This window comes from Rhinolophus sinicus, chromosome 16 (assembly GCF_057876585.1).
Source record: "Rhinolophus sinicus isolate RSI-liver-muscle chromosome 16, RSI-T2T, whole genome shotgun sequence".
Lineage (NCBI taxonomy): Eukaryota > Metazoa > Chordata > Mammalia > Chiroptera > Rhinolophidae > Rhinolophus > Rhinolophus sinicus.
Window position 1 is genome coordinate 29,468,691 of NC_142516.1, and position 18,147 is coordinate 29,486,837.

The window sequence follows — 18,147 nt, forward strand, 5'->3', positions numbered from 1 at the left end:
ATCCAACAATATATTAAGGGATAATACATCATGACCAAGTAGAATTTGTCCCAGTTGCAGAGTTGGTCTAACATTTAAAAAATCAAAATAACTCACCATATGTACAAACTAAAAAAAATAACCATATGATCATCTCAATAGATGCAGAAAAAGCATATGACCAAGTGTGATATCTATTTGTGGTAAAAACTCAGATAAGTATCAATAGAAGGGAACTTCCTCAACCTGATAAAGGGCATGTACAAGAAGCCCACAGGTAACATCATGCTTAATGGTGAATCACTGAATGACTGAATGCTTTCCACCCTAAGATGGACAAGGGCGTCCACATTACTTCTATTCAATATTGTACTGGAGTTACTAGCTAATTCAGTAAGGCAAGAATAAGAAACAAAAGGCATACAATTTGGAAAGGGAGAAATAAAATTGTCCTTATTTACAGATGACATGTCTGTAGAAAATCCTAAAGAATAAAAAAAAAAGTCACTAGAACTAGTAAATGAGTTTAACAAAGTCACAGAATATAAGGTCAAAAAATCATGTTATATCTCTGTATTAGCAATGAACCATTGGAAGTTTAAATAAAAATACCATTTACATAAAAATATGAAATACTTCAGAATAAAATTTACCAAAATATGTATAATATCTGTACGCAGGAAGTTATAAAACACTGAGGGAAATTGAGGAAAATCTAAATACATGACGAGATCTACCATGTTCATGAATTAGAGGACGTGGTATTAAGAAATCAACAATCCTTAAGTTTACAGATTCAAGGAAATGGAGTAGGCAGGCTAGCTGAGGCAAGGGGCACTATGATGGGAAAACCCAGAGGCTGGCCCTGCAGCTCTACCTCCAGTATGAGCCTCAGTTCATTAATCAGCAAGCTGCTCTTTAAGGCTTGGCCGTTCTAGATCTTGAGCAAACAACACTCTTGGGTTGGGGAAAGGGGGGGTGGCATTCCTTGGTCACTGGAGCTCCTTGACCGCTCAGATAGCCATTCCGTTTCTGTGCATCTCTCAGCTCACTGGCTCTCAGGACATTCTGACTGTGGCTTAGGAGCTGCAGTCTTCTTGCACTCTCTGGCCCTCAAAGGAATCCCTAAATTAATCTCCAACATCCTAATATCTAAAATGGAAATTTCCAGAAGATGCTCCCCTCTGTGGTGATCCCCTCCTGTCACTCTTCTTTCTGTTCTCTGCTGCTGGGGCACTTCTCCGTGGCTGGAGTCCGTTGGGACACAACTCCACTGTCATCCCTTGGGTCATGTCCTGCCACTGATTGACTTGCAGTGACTCTGGACTGCCTCTCTTGGTTCCCGTACAGTCCCACTCTGCCATGATTTGTCCGTGATGATAGATGTGAAGGGCTAAAAACTTTGTCTACTCTTCTCCTTGCACTGAGGGTCCTGTGTGAACCATGATCAATATCTCAGGGCCCCTTGGCCTTCCTTGCTCAAAGCTGAGGGGGCAGGGAAAGGACTACCCAGGATGGGGCTGAGTGTGTGATCGGCTTCTCTCCTGACCGGCCTGAGTTTCTTTCAAAGAGCTAAGCAGCCTCAGCTTGGCCATTCCTGAAACATGGGTGACTGAGAAAGGTGAACTGGGAAAGGGGCCTCGATAGGGTCTCTGTCAACTTAACAGCCTTGTGGATTTGAGGACCTTGAGAGGTAAGCGCTATTTCTATCCCTAAAACCATATATTTTGGGCTCGTAGTGCCTGTTGAATGCCTGGATCAAGGAAGGAAAGCTTCCAAGAGGTATGCAAATAGTGTTCCTGGGTCATTGAAGGTGCTGGATTTCCATTTTCCAAGTGGCTATAGGACTTCCTAGGAGGGGGCAGTGTATTGTTGGCAACAAGCCGTGACCTGCACACATCTACATGACCTACACAGCTTCTACTGGAGACACCCAACTTCTTGTTCAAGTAAATCTTTAGGGGTTTTCTGGTTGCTTCTTGTCTAAGTTCTCCCTTGAATCCCTTGATAAGTCATTTCCTGAGTGACATACCAAGTCACTTTCTGTGTCCTCAGAGTCAGACCCTAGATGCCTCACAGGGTAATTTTCTAAACACCTCATTATTTTGGACCCCTTTCTCAGGCTACGCACGCTCCAGACCCTTTGCAGGTTATTCTCTAGCTGGCACTTCTCTGGGCTCCTTACATGGCAACTTCCTGGGTGCCTAGATTCTTTCTAGCTGCTTTGACCTCTACTAGAGAGCTGTGAAAATCCATATTTGCCCTTTGCCAGAGATATCTTTGCTAGTTTGCCCTAAGGCTGTATCCATGGATGAAGGTCTTTAAAAGGTGGTGCCCCAGCTGTTGCCACAGTTCATTGCTGTTAGGAAATTCTCCAGCAAGGATGAAGCCTGGTGCTTGTGATGAAAAGGCGATGTTACACTGAGGAATATTGGCAGCTAGAAGATTAAAGATTTCCTGAGATATGTGGACCAAAAGAAGACAAAAATCACAAATCTTGCAACCGTTTCTGCAGTAAGTGCCAATCCAGGGGTTGAATTTCTCGTAGGATGAGAGACTGTACTTCATCCTGGGGTCTGGGGAAGGACACTCCCCAGGCCCTAATGGGGTGAGAGAGTGGGAGTGAAACTGGAGATGGGCCTGAGGGAGGGGCTGGGATGGGGGCTGGGTTTGAGACAAGACTGGGCTGGACCTTAGGATGGGGCAGGGGCTGAGGCTGGAGCCACAGTGGGGGTTCTTTAGCTTGAATATGGACATTTAGGGAATCCACTGAGTAAGACAAAGGGAGATGCTAGTGGGGCTCCACCACCAGAGACCAGCACAGGAGCCCAGGGACTTCCTGTACTGAGAGGGGAGACCCTGGAAGAGCCGACTCCATTTATGCTGCCTCCCACTCTTGGTTCCCAGTCCCATCTATCTTTCCTACTGGGCGTACACTCCATAGAGAGCTCTCTGATTTAATAAGTACACTGCATCTTGAAGGGTAGCACTCTGTCCTTTCAGGGTGTTGCCTCAGAGATGGTGCATCAGGGCACTGTGCAGAGAAGAGCATTTCAGTATTCTGTGACACCCACTGCCTGTGGGTGCACTATGTGATACCAAGCAGTGCGCCCATGACCATGGGCTCATTCCCATACCTCGTTCACTGTGAAGTGAGACCCTGGTCACTTGTCATGCTCAGTGGGATTCCATGTGTGTGGATCGGACAATCCTTAGGACCATCGGGGGCAAAAAGTACCAGGATGAAGATAATGGAAATCATACTGAGAATATAGAGGTTGTCAGTGTACAGTAACAGGCAAGATGAGTGGTCAAGCAAAGGGAAAGGAAAAGGAATCTGTAGAATCAGAAAGATAATCTTGTTCTATCATCTTGGATAGAAGCTATCCATTTTCAAAATCTGCAAATTCTGGAAAGCTCCTAAGAATCCTCAGCCTGAGGTTTCCTAATGGAATGGATGTCTTTTAGTCAGGAGAAAGTGGTGTGTGCTTTTCCAGTTGGCAAACGTCTCCAAAGATGAGCACGTTGGAGTTTTATGCTGTCAATTGTTAACTGGCTGATAAGACCCTTTCCATTGAGGCTCAAGGGCAGTTTTTCTCTGATGTCTTTTCAGAAACCACATCTCCACATTTCAGATCATGCATGCAGATGCTGCTTAGGTAGGTATTTGGGAAATTTATACAAAGAGGGGAAAAAAGTTCAGTGTTGCATGCCTGTTTCTTCCACCAGTCTCCCCAAGGGTGGGAGCATTTCATAATCATATCTGTCTTCCTTCTTCTCCAGAGACCCACCCAGGGCCGGGTGCAGGTAAATATTTAGAAAAACAAATGTTGAGCAGAGTGGCATTGTGCCCACCTTGCCTGCAGTGGGCTCGCTCTCAGCCAGCAGCCGTGGGTCTGTGCTGTAGCATGCACTGCTTCAGTCCTGAGACACTGGCCATGTTCCAGGGCAGTACTCACTGCCTGATGAAGCCAGAGGAATGCCTGCCGCGGAGGAGCACATTCCCATCCAGTGTGCAAATGGGAGTGAAATCACTGCAGCTTCCTGTGGGGAGTCAAACGCTGTGACCCCAACCCCAACAGGAAGATGCTGGCGGATACATTATTAGAAATGGATTATCCAGAATGCAGACTCCTTGTACCTCACCCTAGCCAGGGTCATTGGAGTGCAGTTTTATCTTTTCCTTTGACTTCCACGAGATTGCATGTGTAAGAAAAGTTTTCTTACATCCTCACTGCCTCGACGGTGGAATGGGCTGCCATGGGAAGTCATGAGTTCCCTGCCTGGGGTGCTGGATAACGAATTGGCAGAGACGTTGTGGAGGTGGGAAGGAGGACTCCCAGCCCCAAGATGCGATGAGTCTTTCGTGCCCATTGTCCCTAGGACGCTGCCAGAGGTGTGCAATTTGATGCAAATTTCGCAATGCAGCTTTGAGGTTAGTGATGCAAGTTCATTCAGGAGAAAACCCTGGCTGGTGAGATGGACCCCAGGCTGTGCTGGCGCTCGAAGGGCCTGACTCATGCTTCACAGCCCCTGCCAGCGTTTCAGAGGGAAGCGATGTCTCTCATTCTTCTTCCTCCGCTCACCCCCTAAAGGTAGGTGGCTGCTCTTTGGCCTTCCTCTCCTTCATTCCCACAACCCCCCCTGGGAAATCGCAGCCACACCCCTGACTTCAACCCCTATCTCTGTGATGATAAATCCTCACTCAATGTCTCCAATCTTGACCTCATCCCTTAGCAACAGACCTATATACCCAACAGTTTAACGGACGTCTCCCTCTCATCGTCCTCCATCACAAACACAAGGTGTCCCAAACGAGGATTTTTTTCTCCTGCTTTCAAACCTGACACCCCTCACCCAGCCAGCCACTCCTACAGAAATCTTCACCCATCTCCCTCTTCTACTTTGTGTCCGCATCCTGCGTATTCCACACCCACAGTGAGTGCCTTTTTGTTTTTTTTTAATCAGCCTTTTAAAATTCTAGTTCTAGTGCCACTGATTTCATTACCTCTCTCCTGGACCTTGCCGCCTGGTCCATGCCTGGTCCCGTTGTGCCAGCTCCTTTTTCTGACCACACTGTGCTGCTTCCAGAGTGACTATCCTTCAACCGAGCTGGGGTCGTGTCACTCCCCTCCAGACAAACAAGCATACAAGTAAAATTTAAAAAGCCTGCCAACACCAAGTGTTGGCGAGGATATAGAGCAACGAGAACTCTCATGCTCTGCTGTGCAAATGGACAAGCACCTTTGGGAGACCAGCAGTATCTATTCAAGTAAATGTATGCATACCTGACGACCCAGAATTCCACTCCTAGATAGGTACCCAACAGGTATATCCATAAAAGCTCCAAAGGACATGTGCAAGAAGGTTTACAGCCCCCAACTGGAAACTATACAATGTTCCTTAATAATCGTGATACATTCATACAAGGGGTATTAGCAACACTAAAGAACAAACTACAATTATGTATAGCAGCATGGATGAGTCTTAAAACATGCTGAGTGAAAGAAGCCAGGTGCAAAAAAATAGGGAAAACTACTTTATGGTGTTAAAGTCCGGATAGTGGTTTCTCTTGTGATTGGGGAGTTCCTAAAAGGGGTCCAAAAGGGATTCCTGGAGTTTTAGTAGCAATTTGTATCTTTATCTGGCTGCTACTTATATAGGAGTGATCAGTTTGTGAAAAGGTTTGCACTTGCTGTATGGATGTTATACTTAAATAAAAAGATTACTAAAACACGCCCACCCACACATCCACACCAAAACAACATTTCTTCCATGTTCCTCATACCCAGAGAAAACATTTCCAAACCCTAGCAGAACGTTCAATGTTCTCTGAAATGACCCAATCTACCAGGACACCTCCTTTCCACCTGTGGCATGTGTGCCATCCACAATGGATCACTCCCTATTCTCCTCACACATCTCTGGGCCTTTGCTTTTGCAGTTCCTGCAGCCTGGAATTCCTCTCTCTCTCTCTCTCTGGCTCTATGCTAAAAATGCCACCTCCTCTGTGAAGCCTTTCCTGATTTCTCAGACCAAACAGATCTCTCCTGGTGTTGCATTCCCATGACAAGCTGCTTTCCCCTCTCTCACGGCTCGCAGCTCTCTCTGCTTGCATGTGTTTCCGTGACTGGAGGTAAACTTCTGAAGTTATAGGAACAGTGTCTCATTCATCTGTGTAAAACCTCCTGGGGCCAGTGTTGTGCCTGCTACTGTGCTTGAGCTAACGACGTTTGACAAATGATGGAAATGTGTGCTGTGAGTTAAGCCACGGTCCGTACTGCCAGAAAGCCAAGACACCCAGCATGCCTGCAAAAAAGCTCTTGCCAAGAGCCAAGTCCCTTTGGAAGTAAACACATCCTGCAATCCTTTATAGGCTGCTGACAGCCAAGTAGATGTAAATGTGTTGTGCAGCATTGTGGGCGTGTCCAATTTGACTCGGTGAGACTGAGCAGCCCCACTAACATGAATAAGCCGTGCAAATATGTGGTTAATGACCATGTCGCTCCGTGTCAATTCTTAATCCCAGATAATTAGCAGATAGATAATTGGTGGAAGAATGGGAGGTGCTGATGGACGGCTCATCACTTGGGTGAAGCGAATGATCCTCTATGGATTAAGACCCACCCTCTGTAAGTGTTGATGGCTCCTATTTGAAATGCTCCTTTTGAAAGGGCCTGGATCCAAATAGAGGTGTCAGGGTGCTGGCATAAGCTCTTCTGGGCCGCGTCCATGGAAGGTGGGTGGATGGGCCCCACTGCCACCAGCCTAGTGCAGGCAGCTCAGTCTGTACTGCCTCCTGACTTGGTTCGGCAATCCTGAAGAGGTCCTTTCTCCTCTCTTGGTTTTACCATTTGTCTAATGGCAAAGGGTGGGAGGGATGAGGTGGGCGTGCTGATTTGAGAACCCATTGTAGACAAGAGTTTTTCAACTCTGCTTCTTGGCTACATCAGAGGTGTGGTTAGCTGGCCTGGATGATAGGGTGCTGTGGCGAGGACATTCTGGGGGTGAAAGCAGACATCTGATGTGAGCTGACAGTGTCTTACGTGTCCTGAGGCAGGGCCAGCGAGGGGTTGACCAAGATGGGTGCACCTGGTGCCACAGTGGTGAGTCATCACTGGCAAGTGGCTAGCCAGCTAGCGACTCTGCTTCCCAGGACCCTTTGCACTGAGCTGGGGCCTGGGGAGAGGTTCTCACCAATGGAAGGTGAGCAGATGTGATGTGTGTCACTTCTGGGCCTCACTGTGAAGAAGAAGGGTGCCTTCTCCACACACTCTTTCCCTTTTTGCTGTCTGTATTTATAGTAAGACAGAAACCCAGAGCATGGTGGGGCCTTCAGATGACAAAAGAGTGAGGTCCCTGAATTGCCACACAGAGCAGTCACCCGGGGGCCAAGAGCGCTATCGATGGTCTGTTCACAAATGGGAAAGAAAATCCCACTGTGTCAAAATTTCAAAATTCTGGTATTTCTTTGTTACAAAAGTGAGAGGTCCCTAATTGACCAGAGAGGTAATCAGTGAATCCGTTTCTTTCCATGAAGCTGATACTGAAAACTGCAAAAGGAAATTAATTTATAGTCCACATATACTTAGTAAGTACCCTCTCTCTATCAGGTACTGTAGGTACCACGTTGGTGGCTGATCTGAGCTAAAATGAGTGACTGTAAAGGAAAATATCAAGTTAATGCTAGTATCGGTTGCATGCACATATGACAGAAAACAAGAAGTTGGCTTGTGAATGACTGAAGGTTGGTCAACAGTGATTTATGTCACACTATCTCTGGCACATAGTAGTTGCTTAATAAGTTGAATTTCCCACATCCTATGTGCCAGAACAGTATTAGACACTGCGGACACAAAGTGCATAAAACACTGCCCTTTCCTCAAGGTGCTCATAGCTAAGGGCAGTGGTTCTTCCCAAGGGATGATTTTAATCCTCAGTGGACATTTGGTAATGTCTGGAGACATTTTTGGCTGTCACAACAGGGTGGGGAGGCGGAAGGGGGGTGCATTGGCTTCTAGTGGGTAGAGGCCAGAAATACTGCCACGTGTTCTACAACACAACACAACACATAGGGCAGTCCCCTATAACAAAATACTATCTGACCCCAAATCTCAATAGTACTGAGGTTGAGAAACTCTGATTAGTGGATTCCTAAGAACTGAGGAATAAAGAGACGAATCCCCTAGGGGCTCCAAACTTACAAACACCCAAGATAGTGATGTTATGGGGTTAACAAAGATCCATTTCTACTGGGGGGATTTTGTAAGGGCCCTGAGGGTGGTCTACAGATTGGACTGCCCCAGGGGACATACAGGGAGAGAGAGGCCCATAGGGAACATCACTGAGCCACTTGCCAAAGCGGAAAAAGATCAGGCCCAACTCTAGCTGTGGATTCAGTCAGCGCAAGCATTGGCTGGGTTGGTCTGGGATAATGCGTGTGAAGATGCTTTGTAAAGGGTAAAATTTGGGCCGTGATAATAGTTATGATAAAGAGGTGGACTGGATGTTGGAGGGCGGTTTGGATTTAGAAGTTTTAACCTTATTTTAAACTCCTGTATAATGATTTTGTTGCCATAGACAATCTTTTTTGTCCTGAACCCAATGGCCAATTTCTTTTTTCAGAAGTTCTCCTCCAGGGGAACTAGGAGCACCAGGGCTGCACAAACTCAAGGAGCACCACTCCCCTTGCCTCCAGAGGGTGCCGATTACATAGGCAGTTGTGTGCTTGGTGACCCTGGAGCCCTGCGTTCAACAGCCTTCACCTGGAACATGTGACTAACCATTTCTGCACAAGAGAATGGAACTTAAAGGAAGCCCTGCCATGGAATCGGGTAGAGGAATGAGCACTGGGCTAGAAGTCAGGAGGCTAGTTTTAAGGTGGCTGTCATAGGTGGTTAGGTCACAACCTCTCTGAGCTTCAGGTAGTAAGTCATTTATATAGATGTGGAACCCAAGACTTCTGAATCCAAGTGCAGTGTCCTTTGTAAGGGGGAGAAGGGGATGGTCGATGAGGATAAATGGGATCAAATATATGGTGATGGAAGGAGAACTGACTCTGGGTGGGGAACACACAGCGGGATATATAAATGATGTATCACAGAATTACACACTTGAAACCTCTGTAACTTTACTAACCACTGTCATCCCAATACAATTTAATTTAAAAAAAAAGCACTGGGTGAAATATTTAATCCATATAAAAGAGGGGATTGATGTAATATACCTCGTCATCATCAAATGAACATTCTTGAACCCTCCTCTCAGCTTGAGACTAGCGCATTATCTGAGAGCCCTTTGCATTCCTCTGCCCTATCGCCTCCGAGCTCCTCCCAGCCCAAGACAGCCACCACCCAGTGTTATCTTTCTGTGCTCCTCATTCCCCTGTATTTCTTTACAGTTTGACCACGATGGCCTGGAGGACTGACACCCAGCCAGTTGCTCAGGTGCAGCATTTCCCATTGTTTACAGCTGGAAAACAATTGTCAGTTTCTTACAAAGCTAAACATGCCACAACCATATGACTCAGCAATTGCACTCCTGGGCACTTATCCCAGAGAAATAAAGACTTTTGTTCACACTAAAATGTATGCATGAATGTAAGAGCCAAAAAAACCTGGAAATAAACCCAGCTGTCTTCCAATTGGTAAATAAACAAACTCTAGTACATCCATATCATGGCATACTACTTAGCAACAAAAAGGAATAAATTACCAATACACACAACTTGGATGAACTTCTAGAGAATTATGCTGAGTGAAAAAAGCCAGTTTTCCAGAGTGGCGGTACCATTTTACATTCTCACCAGCAGTGTATGAGTGATTCAGTTTATCTGATTCCTTGCCAGCATTTGGTGTTGTCACTACTTTTTTATTTTCTCATTGTGATAGGTATGCAGTGATATTTCACTGTGGTTTTAATTTGCATTTCCCCAGTGGCTAATGATGTTGAACATCTTTTCATGTGCTTGTTTGCCATCTGTATATCCTCTTTTGTGCAATATCTCTTTTGCCCATTTTCAAGTTGGATTGTTTGTTTTCTTGCTGTTGAGTTTTGGGAATTATCTATTTATTCTAGATATGAGTATTTTGTCAAATATGTGATTTGAAAATATTTTCTCCCTGTTTGTAGCTTGTCTTTTATTCCTTTTAACAGGGTCATTCACAAACATTTTTAATTTTAATTAAGTTTTATTTAGCAATTTTTACTTTAGTGGATTTTTTTGGTGTTACATCTAAGAATTTTTTGCCTGCCTAGTCCTACATCCCAACGTTTTTTCCCATGCTTTGTCTACAATTTTCTAGTTTTACAGTTTATATTTAAATCCATTATCTATTTTAAGTTAATTTTTGTCTAAAGTATGAGACTTAGGTTGCAGTGTTTTTGTTTTGCTTTCTGTGCATGTCCAATTGCTCCAGCACCATTTGTTGAAAGGGCTGTCTTTCCTTTATTGAATGGCTTCTGCACCCTTATTAAAAATCAATTAGTTATTGTTCTTTTCATTGATCTATGTGTCTGTCCCTCTATCAATACCACAATCCTGATTACTGTAGTATATAAGAAGTCTTAAAATTGTGTAAATGATTCCTCTTACCTAGCAATAGGCTAAAAGTTTTTGTCCCATCAGAATTCTTGTGTTGCAACCCTAAGCCCCAATATGAGGGAGTTAGGAGATGGGGTCTTTGGGAAGTAATTAGGTCATGAAGGTGGAGCCCTCATGAATGGCATTAGTGCCCTCCTAAAAGGACCCCAGAGAGCTCTCTCACCTTGTTTTCACCATGTGAGGATACAAGAAGTCGGTAGTCTGCAGTCCAGAGGGCTCTCACTAGAACCCGACCATGCTAGCACCCTGACCTCAGACTTCTAGTTTCCAGAACTGCAAGAAATAAATGTTTATTGTTATAAGCCATTCAGTCTGTGGTATTTTGTTATAGTAGCCCAAAATGACTAAGATATACTTTACTCGTTTTCAAAGTTGTTTTAACTATTCTAATTCCATTGCCGTTACGTAGATTTTAGAATATTCTTGTCTATATCAACAAACCTCTTGCTGGGATTTTGATAGAAATTACATTAAATCCCTATGTCAATTTGAGGAGAATTGACACCTTCATATATTGAGTTTTCCAACCATAAAGATGATATGTCTCTCCATTTAGTTAGATTTTCTTTGATTTCTTTCATCAGCATTTGATTGTTTTCAGAATACAAGTTCTGTACATGTTTTGTTAGATTTACATCTGAGTTTTTTAAGTGATTGTAAATGCTATTGTATTTTTAATTTTGATGTCCCCATTTTCATTGTTAGTGCGTAGAAATATAATTTTTTGTTTATTTAGCTTGTATCCTGTGACATTGCTGGACTCATTAGTTCTAGGACTTTTTTTGTTTGTTTGTTTTATGGTTTGTTTGTCTTTGGGATTTTCAATGTAGAAATTGTGTCATCTGAAAATAGGGACAATTTTATTTCTTTTTTTCCAGTCTGTATGCCTTTTATTTCACTTTCTTGCCTTTTTGCACTGGATAGGTCTTCATTACTATGGTGAATAATAGTGATGAGAGAGTAGACATTATTGCCTTGATCTTGATCTTTGGGAAAAATATTCAGTCTTTCATCATTAAGTGTAAAGTTAGCTGTAGGTTATCAAATTGAGGAAGTTCCCCTCGTCCCTATTTTTCTGAGAGTTTTTATCATGCATGGGTGTTAATTTTGTCAAATGCTTTTTCTGCATTGATTAATATGATTATGTGGCTTTTTTCTTCTTTAACTGTCAATGTTACAATGATTAATTTTTGACTATTGAACTATCCTTACATCTCTGAAATAAACTCTGATTGGTCATGATGGATAATTTTTTCATATATTGCTGAATTCTATTTGGTAATATTTTATTAAAGACTTTTCTGTCTATATTTATGAGGAATACTGGTCTATAGTTTTTTTGTTTTTTATTTTTTGTATAACCTTTATCTGATTTGGTATCAGGGTAATACTAGCTTCATAAAATGAATTGAGACATATTCCTGCCTCTTCTATTTTTTGGGAAGAGACTGTGTAATTGGTGTTGATTCTTTAAAACTTTGTTAGAATTCTCCAGTAAAATCATCTAGCTCTGGAAGTTTCTTTTGGGGGAGTTTTTACATTTTTTAAATTCAATTTTCTTTATAGTTATAAGGCTATTCAAATGATCTACTTCATATTGGCTGACGTGTGGTAGTTTATGTTCCTCCCTCTCAGCACTACTTTTGCTATATCCCAGCAAAAGGAGTGTTATATTCTCATTTTCATTCACTTCTGTGTTTTGTTGTTGTTGTCGTTGTTTAAGATGTTATTGGGGAAAGGGAACAGGACTTTATTGGGGAACAGTGTGTACTTCCAGGATTTTCTCCAAGTCAAGTTGTTGTCCTTTCAATCTTAGTTGTGGGGGGCGCCATTCAGCTCCAGGTCCAATTGCTGTTGTTAGTTGCAGGGGGCACAGCCCACCATCCCTTGTGGGAATTGAACCAGCAACCTTGTGGTTGAGAGGACATGCTCCAACCAACTGAGCCATCCAGGAGCTCAGAGGCAGCTCAGCTCAAGGTGCCGTGTTCAATCTTAGTTGCAGGGGGCGCTGCCCACCATCCCTTGCAGGACTCGAGAAATTGAACCGGCAACCTTGTGGTTGAGAGCCCACTGGCCTATGTGGGAATCGAACCGGTAGCCTTCGGAGTTAGGAGCATGGAGCTCTAACCACCTGAGCCACCGGGCCGGCCTTCCACGTTTTTTTAAAAGAATTTTCCTGAGACTTTCTTTTTCACCCATGGAATTTTATTTATTTATTTATTTATTTATTTATTTATTCATTCATTCATTCATTCATTTATTATTTTTTATTTTTTCCTCTTTTTTCCTCCTCCCCTGCCCCTCACTCCGGTTCAAGCCGTTGTTTGTCAGTCTAGTTGTGTAGGACACAGCTCCCTGGCCCATGCTGGTGTTATGAGTCTTGCGCTCCCCCCGGCTGAGGCCATCGGTCTCCGGTTGTTGGCTGGCCGCTCACAGCAGCTCACGGCAGCTCTTGCCGGCTGCTGGCCACTCATGATGGCTGCAAGCCACTCTTGCTGGCCACCGGCAGTTCCTGGCAGCACATGGCAGCCCCGCGGCAGCCCACAGCAGCTCACGATGGTTGCCGGCCATAGGAGCACCGTGCTCCAACCACCTGAGCCACTGGCCCGGCCCTGGAATATTAATAGAAGTGTGCTGAGTAGTTTCCAAGTGTTTAGAGATCTTCTTGTTATCTTTCTGAGAGAACTTTGGAGAACTCACTCTGTATGATTTCCGTTCTCTTAAGTTTGTTGAGTCTGTGTTATGGCACAGGATAATGCTACAGGTTCCATAGGCATTTGAAAAGCATGTGTATTCTGCTGTTTTGGGGTGGAATGTTCTACAAAGGTTGATTAGATTCTGTTGTTTGATGGTATTGTTGAGTTGTTCTCTATCCTTGATGATTTTCTAAGTTGTTGTCTCAGTTATTGAGAGAGGGGTGTTGAAGTCTCCAATTATATTTGTGAATTTGTCTATTTCTCCTTTTAGTTCGATCAATTTTATTTCACATTTTTTATAGATCTGTTGTGTTGTTTGGTACATACACATTTAGGATTGCTGAGTGTTCTTGATGGGTTAACCCTTTTGTCATTATGTATGTCACTCTGTTCCTAGTAATTTTCTTTGCTCTGAAGTTTACTTTATCCGATATTAACATAGCCCTCCTGTTTCTTTTGATTAATGTTTGCATGATACATATTTTTGAACCTTCCCTTGCAGCTTGCCTATATTGCTATATTAGAAGTGAGTTTCTTATACAAAGCTACATTAGTTTCCTATAGCTGCTAAACCAATTACCACAAATTCGATGGCCTAAAACACCACACATTTATTCTCTCATAATTCTGGAGGCCAGAAATCTGAAAACAGTTTTCCTGAGCTGAAATCAAGACGTTGGCAAGGCTGGCTCCTTCTGGAGGCTCTCGAGGGGAATCTGTTCTTTGTCTCTTCCAATTTCTAGAGGCCGCTAGAATTCCCTGGCTCATGGCCACATCACTCCAATCTCTTGCTTATAAGGACATTGGTGATTACATTTAGGGCCTACCTGGACAATCCAGGATAATCTCCCCATCTCAAGATTCTTAACTTAATCCCATCTGCAAAGATCTTTGTGTCATAAGGTGAAATTCACAGGTTCCAGGGATTAGGACCTGGAAGTCCTTGGGGATCACCCTTTAGTCTACCACAACTGCATATAATTGGGTCCAGGCTCCCCTGTTGTATGGGTGGGGCCACGGTTTTTCTATGGTGTTTGGCTGAAACAGAACAGTTATTGTCTAAAAGTTTTCTGTCTTGCTAGGCTGCCCCTTTCTTGTTCGACTAAGGAGAGCAAGCATTTGGGGGGCCTTTTTGTCTGGTATTTTGGTATTTTCAGGTTACAGTTTCTTCGGCCTCAAGTCTGGAATATATGAAGCAAAAAGAAATGCATTTATTTTCATTCACCTTTACCCTGAGTGTATATACCTTTGGGAGTCCCAACTTTTGTATTGTTTCCTAGTACATTCTGTACCTAGAACAGGCCCTAGATTTTTATCTCTTGTCTCCTGTACCTCACAAAGCCTACAAAACAGCTCTGGGCCTCTAGGATTTGGCACATGCCCTCAGGGCAAAAGCTGCCTGTAGGGCTTGCTCACTTCCCAGAATTCCTGCGTTTAGTTCATTTTGGGCCTCTGTGGATTTTTAAAAACTTTCTTGCCCATTCAGTGATGCATTTAAAAAATATATTTTATCCAGATATTTTCGTTGTTTCTACTGTAAAATTCTTTAAGGGTGTTTGGTCCTTGTTGCGGATAAAACAGAAGTTTCAGTGCTTTTCCCATCAAGATGTCTGTACCCACATCTTAAAATGTCAGTGCTACCCAGGGCTTTGACCTTGGTACAGTTTATAGGGTCACGGAAATCATTATTCTCACTGCAATGGAAAAGACTGAAGGAACAGGTTTTTATTTTATTATTTTATTTTATTTACTTTTTTCCGTCTTTATTGGGATATAAGTGACCTATCACTGCAGGAACAGATTTTAGATTCCCCTTGACAAGTCCTGCTGACTTATCCTGGCAAAAGCAAGACACAAATCCTGATATCCCAGGGTCTTAGGCCTGGAAGTCTTGCTCAGGGGATGAATTCCCTGACAACATCCCCACCAACTGCCTTTTCGATTCTGTTTGAACATCCCTCCAGAATGGGGGGCTTATTACTGCTTGAGGCCCCCTCTTGGCTACTTTTGACTATTTGAAAGTTCTTTTTATTGACTGAAATCTGATGCTATGTAGCATTGATCCTATCTATGCCCCCCCCTTCCAATGTCTTGGTCCTGGAAACTCCTCAGAGACTTGAAGAATGGGAACTGCTTGCAGTCTGACTTTCTTCACGCTACACAAGGCAAATTCTTCCAACTGCTCCTCCCAGGACGCAGGTTGCAGCCCGTTCCCCATCCTGATTGTCTTCTCAAGATATTTTCTAGTTAATCAATGTTCCTCAAAATATGTGAAGCTCAGGGGACAATCCAGACACTCTGAACTGGGTTTCAAAGTCAGGCAGGACCATCACCTCCTTACTCTGAGCACTCTACTTCTTTTAATGCAGCCTCAAATAAAATTCATTATTATGGCAACCTCCTGACACTCCTGACTCATAGTGAACATAGCATTGACTAAGCCATCTTCATACGTGCTGCTACCCATCCTGGCTTCCCTAGCTGGCCCATGCGCTGTCTATTTTTGGAACTCACACCCCTACTTAAAAATATGGTAGGTCTTATGTAATTTTTCTATGGCACAGTCAGAAAGATCTTACCATGGGGTCAGGTAGTTTTTGGATTCTTCTTGGAGTATTTGCTCTTAATATGGAAAAGAAGGAAATGTTAGGAAACACTGTCTCTCTCAAACGGAGTCCAAGCACAGCTTGAAGCAGAAGTCATGGGTGTAATTTTGAGAAAACCTCAGCCCAGATTGGGGCTGGCTGAAGTCTCCAAAGCTAAGCCTCTCGCTGAAGGCTGTAATGCATGTTACTCACTTCCTTTTGGGAGCACTTAATTCTGATTCTAATGCCAGATGTAAAGGCCAAAAGAAAATGCACTGAACCTGCATTTATTGACACAGCACATAGTCATTTTTTCCAAGGCTACAAGGCAGATTTGGATATTGTGAAATTTGGATCCTCTCTGCAAAAGTAATGGAATGATACTCAGTGTCACTTGGCTGGATAACCAGGGGTCCTAATAATCGGCTTAGGCTCCTCGGGGATTCAGGTTCAGTGGCCCTTCTTTCCTCTGTCACCTCAGAGAGGCTCCCCAGTCTTTTCACTCCCTCTGAGTGTCAGGAGTGCACAAGGCTTGGGGGATCCCCAAGCTTCCTGCTGACAAGTCTCTGCTGACATTGCAGAATGACCCAAATCTTCCACCTCAAAGGGAAGAGGCATCAGTGTATGAGAGAGAGAGAGAGAGAGAGAGAGAGAGAGAGAGAGAGAGAGAGAGAGAGAGAGAGAGAGAGAGAGAGAGAGTGTCTTTGGGCTGAGTTGGGGCAGCCTGGCCAGAAACGGTGGTATAAGTGAGGCTGCTTCAGCTGTCTACTGCTGCATAAGAAATTACCCCAAAACTTACTGTCTTCAAACAGATTTATTATCTCACAGGTCCTCTGCTTCAGGGTCTGTCACAAGCCTGCAGTCATCTCAAGGGGCAACCAGGAAGGATCTACTTTCTAGCTCACTCACGTGGTTCCTGGCAGGATTTTTCTTTACAGGCTGTTGTACTAAAGTCTGGGTTCCTCATAAGTCCTTTGGTTCCTTACCATCTGGGTCTCTCTCTATAGTTTCTTACAACATGGCAGCCTACTTCATTAGAGCAAACAAGAGAGAGTACTAGCATGCTGGCAGGGACAGTCTCTTGCCGCCTAATCACATACAAGTCATGCTATCACGTTTGCCTTATCCTGTTCATTAGAAACAAGTCACTAGAGTTCCATGCCACACTCAGTGGGAGGGGCTTACACAGGCTGTGAACACCAGGATGGGGGTCATTGGGAGCCATGTCAGAAGCGGCCACCACGCTGTGTGACTATCAGATGGGGTGTGAGGTACGTCAGGTCTGGGATAACCATCAGTGCTCCACCTGGAAGATGAACGTACCCGGACAGAGGGCAGGGGCTTGAGGACCCAGGCTATCCGTGGGCACCCTGGGGCTGAGCAGCCTATAAGATTAGCCCCAGATCTGGGTGGGTGCCAGTCCTCAGTCCCCCTGAACCCAGGCTGAATAACCAAGGTGGAGGTTGACTCTCACCCTTCTTGCTGCCAAGCCCCTTCCCTAGAGCTGCATGTTCTAGGCACCCACTGTAGGCAAGGCACAATGCCAGGCCCAGCTTATACCTGGTCCAGTCATGTGCTGCAGGCATTCATTCATTTGCAAAACTTCATACAGTGTAACAGGAGAGAGCACCGGGTCAGAGCCTGGTGTCAAGAGTCTCGTGTGGGCTTCACCCTACTTGCTGATGACACCTCTTTGGGCTTCAGCTCTCCATGCTATAAACATGAGTGCAGTAAAACCTCCTCCGTCTTACTAACTTTGGGAGAAGGGCTTGGAAGTAAGCACTTTTACATTATGCTATTCCATCCTCATGCTGGTATCCAGGGGAGGGGACACAGACTCACTAAACGTTATGCCAAAGGGACACTGGAGGCCATCTGATTGCTCCCAGCCACACACCTACCCACTGTACAGATGAGACTACTGAAGGCAAGGAACACACCCAAGGTTGCACACAAAGTTAGTGGCTTGGGAGGGTGAGACCCTGAGTCATTTGACTTCTAGCCTCGTGCCTCTCTGAGAGCCTCGTGATGCAGTGTTATCATCTAGACACTCTTGTGCCCGACAGCCCGGCTTCAAAGTCTATTCCCACCATTTCCTAGTTTGTGGTCACTACATCCCAGGGGAGTTTTTAGAGACTGAAAAGCACTAAACAGTGCCTGCCACATAGTTCACTGAATGTTAGCCATTGTGATTGGTACTAGAGAGGGAAGGCAGTGTCGTGCCCATTTTATTGCTGGGGAAGTTGAGGCTGAGACTTGCCCAGGTACCAGAGCCAGGACTCAA

At 44.3% G+C, this 18,147-nt stretch overlaps 1 long non-coding RNA gene across 1 annotated transcript; it reads left to right on the plus strand.

The window, feature by feature from the left end:
* The first annotated feature begins 2,644 nt into the window (after positions 1-2,644).
* Positions 2,645-11,804, plus strand: LOC109446095 (uncharacterized). The gene is made up of 5 exons (XR_016019504.1): positions 2,645-3,638; positions 3,763-4,574; positions 4,717-4,917; positions 6,509-6,611; positions 8,605-11,804. It is a non-coding gene; the product is annotated as an uncharacterized LOC109446095 (long non-coding RNA).
* The last annotated feature ends 6,343 nt before the right edge of the window (positions 11,805-18,147 follow it).